The sequence below is a fragment of the Phaenicophaeus curvirostris genome, chromosome 9 (genome assembly GCF_032191515.1).
Source record: "Phaenicophaeus curvirostris isolate KB17595 chromosome 9, BPBGC_Pcur_1.0, whole genome shotgun sequence".
Lineage (NCBI taxonomy): Eukaryota > Metazoa > Chordata > Aves > Cuculiformes > Cuculidae > Phaenicophaeus > Phaenicophaeus curvirostris.
Window position 1 is genome coordinate 14723547 of NC_091400.1, and position 17352 is coordinate 14740898.

Consider the following 17352-nt stretch of genomic DNA (forward strand, 5'->3'; position numbering starts at 1 on the left):
GTGTACTTTGTCAGTTAAACAAAAGCCTGAAGCAAAACTTATAAGTGAAAAATGTGTTTTATATAATCAAGTTGATAGCCTAAAGAAATACCTTGGGAAGGAATGAAGAATTACTGAAAGGCTTTAAACTTACATTTACATTTTTTGTATTTTTTTCTTCCTCTCTATTGATAAATAAATGAAATAGGGGAATGCACGTCTTAAACATTTAAAGCTAAAGAATGGCTGCAACACTAACAACTTCTGATAACACTGAGCTTGGGCCGGGAGTTATGACATTCTGGGTTGGCTGATATGCAGCATTTATTTGGGGAATACACTGATCCCTCTCCATTTGAAAAGAATACTGGCTCTAGGAAGTATGTTTTCCACTAATGGCTAATTTATGTCTCATTACTTCCAGAACAGATATGATGTTATATCACATTTCTCTTAGCCTTTGAGTATATCAACATAAAGGCAGAAATTATCTGAGCTGTGATTACATAAATACATTGGAGATGCTTCTCCCCTTTTTTTCTTCCCTCCTGTAAACTCTTAGATGTAGATGGAGCCCTACTACACTTTTCACTATTTTTTGTTTGAACAGTTGTTCTTTCCTTCATACTCTTTCCCCTGCAAAAAGCTTTTCTTTATAAGAATTTCCATGAGTTGCCTTGTTTGAAGTATAATTAATTCCCTCCTCATCAGGAGTTGTTTCTCAAAGGTCAGCTGTCTCCCTTAGTTATCAGAGAAGGATTCAACTGTGTAGCTATTTAAGACCTCTCCAGTACTTAGAGTAGTTCTGTGCTTGTAGGAACAGGTATGCTTAGGAATTATGACTTCAATCAGAATTGTCTCTTTTAATTGAGGACACAATTTTTACTAGAATTTTAGCTGCATAATGTGTATTGTGGCAGCTGTGAGGATTCCCCTTTTTTAAATGCATAGTGTGGAACTTGGACAAGTCTACGGAAGAGGTGTTTGAAGGTTGTTCACAGCAGCTTCTTACTAGCTGCTTTTTAGAAAAGTTTTTAATCATGTACAAGTATGTCTCTTTGTCTGCACAGTGTTTTTTACTGATGGAGAGAGCTAGGAGAAGTAGAGCTACAAAGGTCAGGGATCCATTTATGGTTGCATCAGTAATCTTGCTTTTGGAACCCCATATTTAATATTCTGCATCCATGCCACTTTGGGTTTTCTTTTTTGGAGAGCTAGGATCAAATTTGTTTAATGCATCACTGAGTACATTAATGTTATCTGTTCTCATAAAAAATGCTGTGCTAGCAATTCTGCTTCCCATTTTTAAGAACAAATGCCACACTCACTACAAAGTCTAGTGGAATTCTTTTGGCAGCAGTTGCCTACTAGAAAACTTGTGTTGATGTGTGTTTTGTTTGTGGGGTTTGTTTTGTTTGTGGGGTTTGTTTTGTTTGTGGGGTTTGTTTTGTTTGTGGGGTTTGTTTTGTTTGTGGGGTTTGTTTTGTTTGTGGGGTTTGTTTTGTTTGTGGGGTTTGTTTTGTTTGTGGGGTTTGTTTTGTTTGTGGGTAGTTTGATATAGGAAAGCATGAGATAGGAGTATAAGTAAAAACTAGGGAATTCTGAAAAAAGTCTTAGCAGTTGTCCTCTCACTCACAGGACCCTTCCTCTGCAGCCCTGCAAAATCACTACTCTGGTCTACCTATGTAGGGAGAGACAAATTATTGGCCAAACCCCAGAAGTAGTTGAGTATTACTTCTTGTGCAGTTTGAGTTCTGCTTCTGAAGGGTAATTAAAATGGCAGTGATTCTATTTTGGCATGTAGGTGTTACTTGTCACCTTTATTTTCCTCCTGTTTTTTTCTCAAGACAGGGACATGTGGCTACTTGATTGGGATAGCGCTTGTTAGATTGAAAGGAACTTTGAGGAGGCTGAAAGTTAATTAGTGCATTAGCCTGGGAGAGGAACTGTTTATGGAAACAAGCCTTTGTTCTGAGTTTTCAGAAGTTCTTTTCCCAGTATATGTGTTCTTATAAATAAAAAAAAAATTGTACTAGGAAGTTTTCTTGGCTTTAGATAAGTACTTACATGTAAATAGCAACATATTGGAAAATGGTTCTTGCTAGGACTGACACAACGGTTTGATCCATCACACGACTACATGCTGTCAAGATCAAATCTGTTTACAATTTTGTCAACTAAATAGAATTTGTTGCAGGCAGTATTTAAGATGACCTAAAAACCTACAGGCTGTGCAGTGTCTGCAAAGTATCTGCTGTCTTCTTCAATAATCTAAATGGCTTGATTTATTTTCATTTTAACATATGAGGAATTCAGCTGTTGCCAACTTGCTTACTTTTATCTCCATTTCTCTAAACTGAGACCTTTGACTCTTCTACCATGACTAAATTGACAAATTATTCTTAACTGTTTCTATCAAGGTTTTCAGGGGGAAAACTTGAAATGCTTCAAGAAGCCACATGTACTTGATATTTAACTCAGTGAGGTAAGCGAGTACTCTTCTCATATGTGCTTGGAATATGCCACTGAATCCTCCTTGTCCTCACAGCCTCTCAGTACCTAACTACTGTTTTGTAACACTTTTGACTGCAGAGGCAAGCCTTCTTGCACTAGTCTCTCCCACTCTAAAATGATTTGGGGGGGATTCTCACTTTAATCTGTTTCACTTAATTCCAGCATAATCTGGGGAAATTGGAAGCCAGTGTTCCTTAATGAGTTGGTTCAGTTCTTGTAGGCACTGAGGCCAAGACTTCTTTCCTCACTGCTGTTTAACAGGTTGCTCTGTTGGAATGAGCTGTAGTACTAGAAGTATTTGTGTCAAAGTTTACCATTCAGAGTTCAATGATTCAGATTCTTTCTGCTTTACTAATTTATAGAAAGCCAGGGTAAGATTATTTATTCACTTCAAGGCCCTTGTTCAAGAGCTAGGGTAATACATCTCGCTTTCCAAAAAGGCAACAGTCCCTAGATGTGTGTGTGAAGAATATTACTGCAAGTGAAAAACAATTCTGCTCTTTAAACAGAGGTGAACCATGTCCTTCAGATCGTGGCCCTGCACCTCAAGAAGGTTTGAAGATCTGTGGCCTCTTTGGCCATTCTTGACAGCTAGTTATTCACATGCTTTGGGTATTTAATCGCTTTTGCACCTCTGAGTATTCTAAGCATAAAGCAGTTACGTCTGTTTTACAATGTTATGTACCTCAGTAGAAAACCTCCATTCCAGAACCACTAAAAGCAAATAGCAGACATGACTTGAAACTGCCCCAACTAAACAGCTCAGCAGCAGCTGTCAAAACACATCTTACAGGCACTTCATTTAATGCTGGATGACTAAGCCATGGAAAAGCAGTTGCCACAGCAGTGAGTCTCCATAGGAATGCTGTGCTTATTTTTATTAAAAAAACCCAAAAAACAACAACAACAAAAAAAATCAACCCCCCCAGAAAAGCAACTTCCAGCTTCAGGCCACTGTGAATCCAGTACACACAGCTTCAGGGGCTGAGTGTGTTGTTGCTTTCAATTGCTCCTTTACTATTTCTACAAACAGCAACACTTAGCTTCGACTAATGGGAGCTGTTAAAGGAACACGGTGATCAAATATTTACTCTGAGTCTAAGGGCTGTTTTGTGAATAACTGTCTCTTCTCTGCATTACAACAAGAAGCTCCTACCCCTACTCACTACCTCTGGAAGAGCCGCCTCCTACCAGTTTTCCAGAGAATTCTCATGCGCAGGAGATAAGATACATAAGATAAACCCATTTTTGATTCTGTGCTATGTTTATGAACAGCAAGAATGGGTTTTGGGTTTCTTTTTGCAGCAAGATGATAGCTGGTTTAGAAGTGTTTGACTCAGTTGATATAAGAAAATCTCTACTACCTTGCCTCACTTGCGTAATTCGAGGTTCAGATCCCATGTGTGACTCAAAGTTTGTTGCTAGCATTACTCTTGCATGAGCTGCCTGCATTTCTCTGTTTCAGATAAGTCTGCAGTGCATGACGAAAGCTCTGCTTCTCCAGTTTATTTGCACTTTAGCTTCAGAGATTTATATATGCATAAATATTAGTCTAAGACAGATGTTGTTTAAGTGTATATAGTGTTACAATAACTCCCATTGGACAAGAAGCATTGCGGAAGCTTTCTGGACCATGCGTTACATGATGAAAACCTTTTGAATAGGGGGGTTGAAGAAATAAAAACTTAATTTAAGATTGTTTCAGAGGTAGAAAAAAATGCCATTTTACCATGTTGAATCTGAGACTTGGACCAGATGCCTTCAGTACCAACACATGAATGGCTAGTGGGATTTCTCAGAGCTAACGTAACAGCAATTCTTTTGACTGCTGAGAGTGGCAGAGAAAATTGTTGCAACCCCATAAGGATAATTCAGTCTAAACTTTATTTAAGCATAAGTTTCTATTTTTTCTTAAATTCTTTGGTACCTTTTTAAATGCAGAGCAATAGTAGGTTTGTTCTGACAGTGGTTTATTTTGAAAAAGCACCAGTATCTTCTAACTGCAGGGTTCTCTACCCCACAGTGTTGTTAAATTTCATGGTACTATAAAAATGAAAGTGCTTTCCACTTAGCATAAATTAAATACCATGCAATGCAAGTGACCTTCCCACATTACCAAGCCCTGTCAGCTATTGCAGACATGGAATTGCACTGTCTTTAAGTTGCAAACCATCTTACTGGTAACAGCTTCTTTTCCCATCTTGTTTCAAAGAAAAATGAAAATGCAAACTAACCTAAGCAGTAAATTCGCAAGTGGTTTCAAAAATACAGGTGCTTGCATTTCTTTGTTCAGCCTTAGATTCTTTATGAACAGAATTGTGCTAGCTTGCTTTCTAAATTGGCTCAAAAGTGAAAGCTCTTCTGGTTAATAGGTGGTAAGACTTACTAAGAAAATAGTTGTTTTTTTTTTAAAAGACATTTATAACATTTACCGGTAGCTATTTATATGCTAAATGACAGAAAATATACGTGTATTTCCTGAGTCTTGAGGTCTTAAGCTGTTTTGGATAGAGTTGGAATAGGTGATCACAGTCAATGATGCTCTTCTCTGTAACTCCTGTTCAAAGCATTTCAGTAATTGCTGAACTACATCCCATGCATGTTTTGTTGGAATCACTTTCTGTAACACTTGACAGTAGATTCAGTAGCAGCCTACAGGAATATTTTCTGTATCTGCAGATACAGAAAATCTGTAGATTTTCTAATCTAATCTGCAGCTTAGGACCAAGAAAAACATAAATGAGCTTTACTGTTGGCATCTGTGGAGACATTTGAGAGACAATTCCAGCAACACATCATGGAAATTGTCCCAGATGTCAGGGATCGTGTCTTCTCAAAAACCTGAGCACTGTGCGGTCTTTCTTGACCAAGCATGAATCTCGAGTACATCCTCTGCAAAAGCCAATACCCTGTGCCTTGTAGCATTTAGCTTTCTGTGTGTCAGTCTCTTCAACTAAGTACCAAGACCGTGAAAAATCCCTCCATGGAAAACTGCAGTTGCAGATGGTGTAATTATAGGAGGTTGCTAGAATGGGAAACAATACTGCAGCCAGCTCCCAGAACTGTGTGGGATGCATGTAGGAGCCAGTGTTACTGGCTGCCTGCTGTCAGAATGGTGGCCAAAGTCCTTACTCAGTGCAGCTCGAGTTCTCTTGTTACCTAAGTAACTATTTGCAAACCTGTTATTGACAAGCAGAATGCATCTTCCATAATCCCTGTTATCATGTTACTTAAATGCCATAAACCTCCCTTAGAGTGCCTCATCAGTGAGGAATACAACCATTTATGGCAGGCACAAGTGACTGTTCAAAGAAAGTCAGAACAAACCATCCTCTATCACATGTAAGCTGGCCACCTTCAAAAGCCTGTTAGATGGTCAGCTTTAAGAGCCTAATGACAGGGTAATTAGTTGCATCTGGACACTCTTCAGGAGCCAGTTAACAAAGTATTAGAAAAAAGCAGTGTGTAAGACTTGAATTCATCCCTTTGGGCAGCTGCATAATCATCAGGGAAGGCAGGTAATCCTCTTGCACCTAAACTATGTCCATATGAATGGTAGCCCCTGAGCCAATGCTAAAGCACACATAAGAACATGACCATGAGAAACTGAGGATTTATACATCAGCCCTGATGTGCAGCTTGCATGGGGGGGTTAGTTTTGGTTTGCTTCTACTCTGTTTTTAAAAGAACAAGGCTCATGCCGTTGCGCACCACAGGAAAGGTGCAAAAGGCATAAGCAAGGTGAATTCAGTTTGTGGCAGTTCTGCTTCAGTCAGAAAGCAAATACACTGACGTGTAATTAGGATAAATCAAATGTGCACCACAATTAGATGGCATGTGGTAAGCAGATTCCAAAAGTAGTGCTGTATTTTTGATTCCTAACATTTCCTGTATTCCCAAAGTAGATTTTTTCCTTATTGCATTTTTGAGATGTAATTAGATGAACTAAAAATACCTTTTTTTCTTTAATAACCCTTTTCTGAAAGTCAAGTCTCTTTCTTTACTAATTGATTTGCAGAGGAACAGAATACAGTAACAAGACTTAAAATTCCCTGTCCAATAGGTCAAGGAAGCAGAAAGATGGGGAGAGGGTACAACAAAGTTGAATTCTTGTTACTAGTAACAGATGAAATTGGTTCTTATGTCTTAAGTAGTGCATATTGTCCAGTTTGTGTTCTAAAATATATCAGCATTATAAAAGGAAACCTCTGTTTATCCTACCCTGCCAATGTGCACACACAAAACAAAATCTGCCTTTTTGCTCAATATTGATAACAAAGCTCTTCCACTTGTGTGGGGAGCTCACCTGCCAATGGCAGTGTGTGCCAAAAAGTTGGGGGAGCTGATGAATCACTCAATGAAACAAAATCAGGTAGTGACTGAAGTGTGAAGGGTGCTACAGGCAAGGACTGCAGGGTTGCTTATACCTGCACAATCTGATTTTTCAGTCCTGGAAGTCCTACGAACCAACTGTTTTTCATCTATTGAAACAGAGCAACCACTTGAAGATATAAAATGTTGAATCCCCTTGGAGGAGGGGAGGTTCTCATGTGTATTTGACTCATTTGTGACAGCTGGATGTTCTTGCAGAATTAATTTCAGCTGGTTCAAGGTGCCGTTACACAACTCGGGTGTGATCTTTGCTGGATGAGCAGAGGTCATCATAGAGCAACTATGTGATGCAATGAAGCTTGGATATGCCACCTGGTATTTCAAATTATACTGCACCTGGCCTGTTCCTACCTTCCACGTGATTGCTGGATGCTAGCAGGATTCTTCTGGGTGAGATCTTGATGCTCCTGCTCAAGGCTGAGTTGCCTCCAGAGGATGCACCTGCAACCACAGCTGAAGCCCCTGTCCTGGCACCCGGCCACCACTTGTGACCAGCTCCCCCAGGCAGCAGGGAGTAACCTGCTCCCAGCTCCAGCAGCAGGACAGCTGCAAGGGCTGCTAGGAGAAAGCTCAGAGCTGGGCTGAGACCCTTTTTCCCTTCCTCTTATTTAATGATGCACGCAACAAAAGGATCTGCAGACCTGAGCTGGTGCCAGCCTAGGGCATACCTGCACAAGGGGCCTCCCCTGGGGCAGCGGCAGCTTGGAGCTCTGGGCTGACCTGAAGGTAATTCCTGTGTACTGGAGCTGGGCTGGCAGAACAGTACCTGTCCTGTGGGAGCAAAGCCAAGGCCAGATCTCCTAGGGCTTAGGAAAGGCCTGTGAAAGCACACACCAGGCGGTGAAAGCACAGCCTAATGCAGACAGCTGAGTTTGCTGTTGCTTGTCTCACCTAAGGATGGCATTGAGGTTAATCTGCTCTGTTGAAGAAGTGTGCGCACTGTTTTTTTTCCTCAGAAGGTACAGTGTTTTTATTTATAAATCCTCTGGTTTTAGTGGTACCTTAGAAGGCTCTGACACCAAAATGCCAACAGACCACACTACAGCTTTACAGACAGGCCAGACATCAGCAAGGGTGTAATTTCTCATCCCATCTCATATTCTCTTCAAGTTGTGGCTGCAGGCCTGCCTTCTTTGAATCATGTTTAGTTTGCAGTTTTGGAGACGAGGCAGATCAGAGGCGATTACATTGTGTGTGGTGTGAGGCATCAATATGTGAACCAGCTCTGACCAAAAATGCTGCACTTGAGCTCCTGCGGTGGGTCCTGCGTGAAGGGGCCAGCAGCACTTGCTCTGCTCCGAACTTGTGAGCCTTGGGCAGCAGGAGCGCATGGCTCTGCCAAAGGCCTCAGGGGCAACCATGCAGCCCAGCTTCCAAAGCAGCTCTTTGTACAGAGTTCACTCACATATCTACATCATGTGCAGGGTCTACATTCACAGCTAATGCTATTAATCAAATATTGGTCTTATTTAAATAATAGCTACTATTAAAATTCTTTGGAGACCTCAGATTTACAAGGGTGAATTAAAAAGTGGATGACGAAAGGTGCCAGAACAATAGATCCATCTGTTCTTTTCATACTGTATGTAACAGACTTGTACCAGACTTCCCATAAATCTGGGTAACCCGAAAGCACAGCTTGGACCAAGCCAGTGTAAGGCCTGTGTCCTTCCTGCAGGAGCAGCTCCAGGCCCCAGCAGCATGAGCTGGGCACCAGGGAGGAGGACGGAGCACCTGCATCTGCTGCTTGCAAGGCAGCCACATAACTGATGCAGTCAGCTCAGAAGACTCACCCTGACTCACCTACGTGAATTCACCTTTTTCTTTACTGCTAGATTTAGGTAATTTATTACAGCACGATGTGTGTGACTCTGACCTGTTCTCCGTGAAAGGCTGACTCATCTCTCCCCTGCACTGGAGGGATACACTGTCTGCATCAGCTGAGATCTTTGAAATAAAAAAACTGACAAAGGGAAGACAAAAGGGAATTTAACAAAATATCATTAATTCAGCAACATTTTAAATCACCAGCTGCAATGTTATTCAATATGGTGAATGGGAACTTAAATAATTCAAAATATTTCAAATCTCACAGGGCAATTATTCAATTGAAAGCTCAAAAGTTCAGATTAGTCTTCAGAGGGGCATATTTCTAATGGACAGGACTTCTCTCAAGCCAAGAACACTCATTGTCTCTGGAATGTTCTTCTCAAGCTTACAGCTCTAGAGAGGACAATTTATTAATGTCACATTTTATGCACTTCTTGCCAGGGTATCATTTGTATCTTATTTCTCCAAACCAGAAAAGAAATTATTTTTAGAAAGAAAGAGCAAGCAGAATAAAGCCTTTAAATATGAATCAGCTGATTGAGAATCCTTTCTCCATTTTCTTTCTATCTATATATCTATCTCCTTCAACCATATTGCCTTGTACTTACCGTTAAGTTAAACCAGTCAGACGAGCTTTTGCTCTCTCTGACAGAATTACAGAAAGCAGGATAAGCAGTTTATCCTTCCAACGTGCGAACCAGGCATCTCTTCCCAGTAGACATGTTAGCGATCCACCCCGGCCAGGTGCAGCCCAGGGATGCTCAGAAGATGAAGCAGGTGAAAAGAAAGCTCCTGCTGCACCGCGAAGAACAGAGGAAGGGGCAGACAGTTCCTGGCTCCTGTATACTACTGTTCTTTCACTGCACAAGGTACGCGGTCAGTGCGAGTTACCTTCTGCTGCCAGAGCAATTTTGCTTCTTTTGCTCTGCAATGAAGGCTCCTGCTGCTCCTCTTTTCCCAGCACTTGTGTCTGCACAAACCTACACGGACACACACTCCCCTAGAGTAGAAAGTCTAGAGATGAGAGGACACTCAGTACAAACTTTTGAGGGGTCAATGTGACGCTTCCGTCACCTTATGAGAATTTGTGGCCGATCTCCAACAGGCTCAAAGTTTGAAGCAGGGAACTGAAAATTAGGTGGTGAGGACTTCAGATTTGTGGTTGAGGCTTTTGTGACTTGTACAAATACTCTTCCCAAACATGTTGCAGATTTGAAGTCTGAAGCTGCTCAGTTGGGATTTGATGAAACTGAACTGGAATTTCCCACATTTTTTTTTTGTGTGTGTGTAAGGGGCACATTAAGAGAAGAAATGGATCTTAGCACCTTATTGCTACCTGCAGTGCAGTGCAGCTGCACCTCCAAGCAGAAAGCCTCCTCCAGAGCTCTCAGTGACTTCCCTGCTTAGCCTATCCTACTCAAAGGCAAAAGATAAAATGTGGATTCAACAACAGCTGTAGCGAATGAGGGACAAAGAGATTGGGGACTGAGTAGTCATTGGGAAAAATGGGTAAGAAATCATGGCATTAATTCATAACACAGAGAGCTTGGGGCTAGCAGATCACAGACTGGATGAAGGAAGTGACAAAGAGGTGAGGAGGTGAGGACTGAGACTGCCAGGGGAGAAGGATGCAGATCCAGAGACAGGGGAAAGGAAGATGACATGGAAGTCTATCACCATCAGAGCCTGGAGCAGAGTACATGCCTCAGTTCTTTTGCTGCCTTCCAGAACCTCGAAATGCCAGTGATGTGGGCTTATCACACAAACACACATGTCCTCACTGCTGGCACATCCAGCACGTGACAGATCACGTGGCTCTCCCTGGCGGAGATAACACACATCTGTGTCACCACAGTAACACAAAATGAGGGACTGCTCCCCACCTCCAGCTTCCAGTTTTCCTTTTCTTTTAACACTTCACAATTATACCCCTATGTCTGTGCCACCAGCACTTTATTCTCATGAAGGGATGTGTCCATGAGGTGACCAATCACTCTGTTCCAGAGCCTCCCACACCCCTCTCTGCAACTTGCTTCAAAGGCAAAAATTCCTTCTCTTTTCCTGAGTTTCCCTGCGGTGCCTGTTGCTACAGTGGCAACACCACACAGACAACCTTCCCCAGGGCTGGCCAGGAGGGAGCAGTACCAGTGTTCTGCTGTGCTGACGAATGAGACCTAATATACATTTGTGTTTTTTTGGTGTATATATATATATGGGAGTTTTTTTCTCAGAATAGGCATCACATCAGTCTTGTGCTTGGTGCACAGCAAAGCTGCAGCTCCACTTGTTGCTGCAAATTAACCCTCTAATTCATGGACACCTCGCATCCCTTTTAAAAGAAAAAAAGCCAGAGGCAGCTGTGAGATGAAGCCGAGCCTGTGGCAGCCCAGGGCCTGGCTGCCTCCAGCACTGCCACCTTGTTCCACACACCCCCGGGGACAGATGCTCCCCCCTAGGAGCAGGGGGAAGTGGGGCTGCCATCACCGCCACCTTGGAGAGCCCTTGGAAAGCAGTTTTAGCCACAGGACACCTAATGAAACACTAAACTGGTGAAGATAAAGCCTTCACACAGTCTCACTCCTTACAAAATACACACCTGGACCATCTCTGCGATTTAAAAGTGATTTATTTTCTCTGATGGAGCATTTAAAGTTTTATGGTTTTATCTGTAGCATCATACACTTTTCTTCAGCAGAATGAAGAAAATCATTTGCATGCATTAAGAAGAGATGCACAACTCTTTACAAGGCTACAGGGAACAACAGCAAATGTTGTACCGTATAGCACCAAGAGGAAGTTTAGTTACAGTGTGCAGGAAAGATGACACAAAAGCTGCTTGTTTTATCGTGAACTGTTTAAGCTGATTTTTTTGGGAAGTAAATGCTGTTTTCCAAGCAATGAGAATTGAACTTTACATTAAAAAAAATTACAGTGTACCGTGTTTTTTAAAACTTGACACTTTCTACAAATTAAGATATGAAATTTGATTTCTTGCATAGCAAATTTTCTTTAAACTTTGAAACAGGTAAGAAAACCTAACAACAACAAAAAAGATTCAGTTCTTCCTTTCCTAGCCTTCCTCTACCCCAACCTGGTGAAGCAGCAGGAAGTAGTGATTGAATATGCACGACTACATCATAAACCTGAACATTTCTCTGCAAATTAAGGATACAATCCTGATCTAGAATTCGTTACTGCAAAAATGGCACTCAAGAGTTCAATATTTACTGTCAGTTAAGTCACTCCCGCTTGACTTACCAGGTGAAAAAAATATTTTGATAAGTGCCAGCTCTGAAGACTCAGCAAGGTACCAAAACCAAAACCGATCAAACCAAAGTCTTGCAACACCATGAATAAACCACCCAGTTCTGCTGTGTTGTTCATTCTGTAGATGAGGCACTGGAGGCAACAGGTAATTTCCAATACAAACACGCAGCCACTGCCTGGAGGCACCGGCAACTGGTTGGAAACAGCACTAACAGCAACTGTAAAAACTGCAACAGAGGAGATAGACTTGAACTTCCCTTCTGACTAGAAAAAGGCAGTAACATTTAATATTAAATCAAACCAAAGGATAGAAAGACCTGTTGAGTAGGGAGGATGTGCTGTAGCTGCTGCTCAAGAACAGAACTTACACTATTTGCTCAACGCATTTGAGGCTGCAAAGGGCCAACAGAGGCCTTTTTTCTCCTGACAGCTTGGGTCAGTCATACTTCCAGGATAAGAAAGAACATGACCAATTCAGCTTTCTGTATCCAAGAGCTGCTGTTGGTCTGTGGACACTGTAGTGCTATCCACTCCCTTTATACCTCTCCAAGCAGTGCAGTCTCTCTCCTGCAATGCCAGCCTAGCAGGACTGTGCATGCAATCACCAGGACTCTTCTCGTATAACATTTGAGCAATCTCCATGGACCCACAAACTACCAGAAGAATAAGTAAAATAGTTTAAGCTTACTGACTGTGCTATCCCTTATAGTCTGCTTTAATCGCACACACAAACCTACACCTGCTTTTGATTTTGTGTTGCAGTCTTGCAGTCCATTTGCTAAACAACTATCTCTTCTTGAGCTGCTGGACAACCAGACTTATTAAATCTTTCCACACAGTTTTGGAAGGTGTATTATTTACTTTAGCTGAAGAAAAAGTGACAGATTAATTACATAACAAATGCATACTTCACAAGTGTCAGTATACATTATCTCAGGGTTTCTCTTTTTGCTTGTTACCCCTGGGGAATAACAAAGCACCTCCTCCGACATCTTTGTAACTCATCTTTGTCGCACATCTCTGTAACATCATCACCAAATTAAAGCTCAATCCAGCAAGATATAGAACTATAAGACTCTGTTCAATGTTCTTTCAATACAAGGCTGAGACTTTAAATCCAGATCTCAAATTAAAGAAAAAAAGCTGAATGTTACAGTAATTCCAGCACCATCAAGCTATTCCAACATTATTTAATATTATTATAAAAGACTAGTGAGAATTTATGCCAAAACCATTTTAAGAGACACCTAATCTATAATCTAGGGCTATCAACATACGACAGGGCAACACATTTACTCTAATTGTCAGGACATCTTAAGGATTTAGTTAGGGTTTAATCTCCAAATTATGTCAACTGCCTTTTTTTGTGTCTGTTTAGTAGAGAATACAGAGTTAATAAAATTAACAAGACATTCTGCTATCTTTTATTCTGTTGCTTTCAAAGCTCAAAGAAACTTAGACTGCTCAGACTCTACAAGGTGTCCTGAAAATAAGGTCTTGTACGCACTCATAATTACTCAATTCAACATTTAGAAAAGCCTAATACATGTTATTAGCTATACAAAGCCACAGTTGTGCATTGGTAGTTTACAGACAGACATAACACGATGCCTTTTCACAGGAATTTATACTTTATACACAATGACATGACAGATAGACATGATTATCAGACAAGAAGTGCAAAATGGCATGCAACTTGTTGCTTTCAACTCATATGCACTATCTTCCATTGCAACAGTATCTTTATAAAGTGGCTCATGGCACAGGCATGCACCCCAGCTCACTCTTACATTTTGTATACACTGAGCTTAATACAATCTTTTGTATTTTCACATTCGTAACATCTTTAAACTAGTAATTACTGACATTTAAATTCAAGTGGAAAATCCAAACTACAAACATTCTTCTTATATGCATTCTTTAAGTTACACAAAGCCTACAAGCTATTCCACTCTTAAATCTGCCTGCTGCCAGGACAGGGCTGCATAAGGTAAATTTTTATTACACTCACAGCAATAAGATCACATTGTTCATACAGCAGCAGATCAGTCTCCTGCTGCAGCTGAGTAGCACCAGTTTTCAAATTGTTTCTGAAATAGTTCTACTTGCTTACATCTCCCACTTTGCTGTGCTTCCACTGCAGTCCAGCGTGGCTCTCTAGGCTTAAGACACACTGTAGATGCCCTGTTTGTACAATTGTATGGATAGCGCTTGCCACGATTAGAAGGCAAGTTCAGAAAAAATATCCTAGGAACACGCATGCAGGCCACAGCCAGTGCTAAAGGGATATCAGTGACACTTAGCTGATGTGACAATGGGAGCACTCTGGTCCTCTCCCCTTGGACAGCAAGATGTGGTGTAATGCAAGATGAACAGCAGATGTCTCTGCCTTTGAAGATGATAGAAATTATCAGAACTAAACAATAAGCTTGTGGAGATGCCAGATCCAGTTATACGTACAGATTCCTGTGTTCCTAAAATACATTTAATGCTGTGGATTTGTCACAATTACTTTATCCTCCTACAACTTTATCTGGAAATTAATATTGATCCAATCTCTGAAATAGAACAATTAGCTGCATAGATAGTTTAGTTTTTTTTAAAAGGTTCCTGAAGCTTCACCCTTAACAGAACTGTGCCAGTGAAAGACAATGGTATCGCACAGTCAAAAGAGAGTTTCATTTGCAGGAAGTGGTCATACGGAACACTTTTTTTTCCCCCCGGTACTGCAGAAGACTTGGAACACACAAGTATGAGCAGGCTAAAAGTTACTGTAGTGACAAGAAGATAAAGTGACAGCTTACTGACACCAGAGCACTGATAAGCACTCATCTGTTGTGACCTTCCCTGGCTTTTACACACAAGCACAAATAATCATTTGGGTTGAAACCTGTCCTGCTAACATTACTTCATTCCAAAGCAAGCTAGACAAGTTGCAGAAAACCAAGCAAAGCATTTTTGAGCACAACTGCTGTGAAATGTTCACATATTTCTGATATTTTAACATTGCCTTGTCAAGTGCACTGCTTAATTCTACTCAGCAAATTTTTTGGACCCCTGCCCACTAAAAGACACCACATCCAAGGTTTAGATTTTCAAAGTCCAGTCTCATCTTTCATGAACATTTGCATGCACCCACATTGTGTGTTTTCTATTTCCCAGAATACCACTTTTGCACATGCTCCGATTTGACTCAGACTTAACTATATAAAATGCATTAGTATTGATCTCCTACTTCTCCCAGGAATCTACAACCAAGTCTCCTTCTATTTCTCCTGTCACTGGAGCTCATCCTTTACAACAAACTTCACACATAAAGCATGTTCTTCTACACAACAACTCAGCAGTTAGTGCAAGTTACCAAAAAAATCAACTTAATTTCCATTTACTATTAGTATTTTCTCCATTTTTCCCACTTCCCAGGAGGCTGGTAATGCAGGCTGCGGACCTCCCCATTCCCTCTCTTGAACCTGTTCTAACTTTGTGGAGTAAGTGTTCACCACCAGAATATGAGCACATATGTACCATGGGACACCCAGTTCCGTGTAACAGCGGAGGGGAGGGCTGGAAGAGTGTCCCAAGTTCCAGCCACTGCTCCAGTGAGAAGTTTACATGACTGGCAAATGCTAGAATGTACCACAATCCTTTCCTCTCCTTCCTGAAAGGGAAACTGAGCTGGCAGTGAAAACCTGTAATGGAAATCTGAAGCAGAAGGAAGCACATCTAACACATAGTAAGACAGTGGCGAATCCTCAGAAAGATACAGAATTTAAACTTGGATGCCTCTCACTTGAGTTTCCCACTGGCTAAGACTGGTCACTTCCTCGCTCAGTGCAACAGTAACCTGAAGTCCCTTGGACCTGTGCATCTTCCCTCATGTGCTGCACAAACAGTGCAGATATTTAATTCAGAATTTTGTTCTGCATCACTAAAGAGTCCTAAAAGGCAGATGCTCGGCAGTGTGGGGCCGACACCCCATAGTGGTTGCTTAGAAATATTAAATTAAGAAGCCATAAATACTTTCAATCTTAAATTCTGTTCCAAGTTAAGTTCAAGTAAGCTGTCGTAACTGTGACATTTCCCCTTCTGCTGGGCCTTTGGCCTTAGGCACACTTTATTCCTTTGCATTGCAGTTCAGATTTCACCCACAGCACAGACTTACAAGTAAATTCTTTGAATGGTAAGCATGCTCTGAAATGTTTCAAGTAAAAGCCTTTCTACATCAGCCAGGCTTCTCTGGAAATTATAAGCAAAGTAAGAAAGCTGCCCAAGTTTCAGATCTCTTCTTTCTTAAAATAGTACAGAGGTGCCTTGTATTGTGCAGCATGCAGCAACAGTATTAAAAACTGACTTGAAAACAAAGGATTTCAGAGCTGGATTGGAATATCAAATTAGGTACCAGCCCAAGGGAAGGACCCAGGCGCCATTGTAGGTGACCGCATCGGTTCAATGAAAGGAAATATGGAAAGGAAATATGGGGAAAGGAAATATGGGGAAAACAAAGGAAGAAAGGTGTAGAAGATAACAATTTTTCACTTTACAGAGGAGCTATAGCAAAACCAAATTAACTAGTTAAATGGTAGAGAGAAGGAAGAATAAAACTCGCCGACCTCATGCCAAAATAAGAGCTAGAAAAATTAAATAAAATGTAAAAGGCATTTCTCCACACATCATAATTACACTGTAGAACACATCATCAATAAGGGCTGTTCATGTCCAAGAACTTAAACAATACCCTGAAAAAGCTCAAGCATTTTTAATAGCTAACAGGAACAGTGGAAGTAAATATGGATAGTTTGATTTTTTTTTGCAAAAGACAATAAAGCCAATGTCATCAGTCCCTAAAAGCTGGAAGTGGAGAAAGAGGGTTCTGATGTCATGGACAAATAATTTTCCAGGTGTGTTGCAGGCATTTTATTTCTCTACTGAGAGTACAAACCACTCCTCCCACTGTCAAGGATAAACCCGATCTTTTTAACATTGCAACCTGTCAGACGTTACTGCAAGAAGCCCCTTCATATCAGCAGAAGTGCCTGCTGACTTTGTATCTTTATGCTGTCAACAGTTCAAAACTGACACTGTCTACTGTTCTAACAATCACACTCACTCCTAACCTTGTTAAACGTAATCTTCTGGAGTGCACAGAACAAAGAAAATGACGAGGGAAAGTAATTTCTCAAAAGCAACACTGTAAAGCTGCACCAGGCACAACCCAGTCTGGCTGCAGTAATGCTCCGAATTTACCATTTCAGATTGGATAATTGAAATCCTGTCTCGTGCAAGTATTTCTGGTTTTGTATTATCAAGTTTTCATGCACTCAAGAGAACAACAGAGGCAGATCTACCTAAGAAGTCCTCTGAAACTTCCCC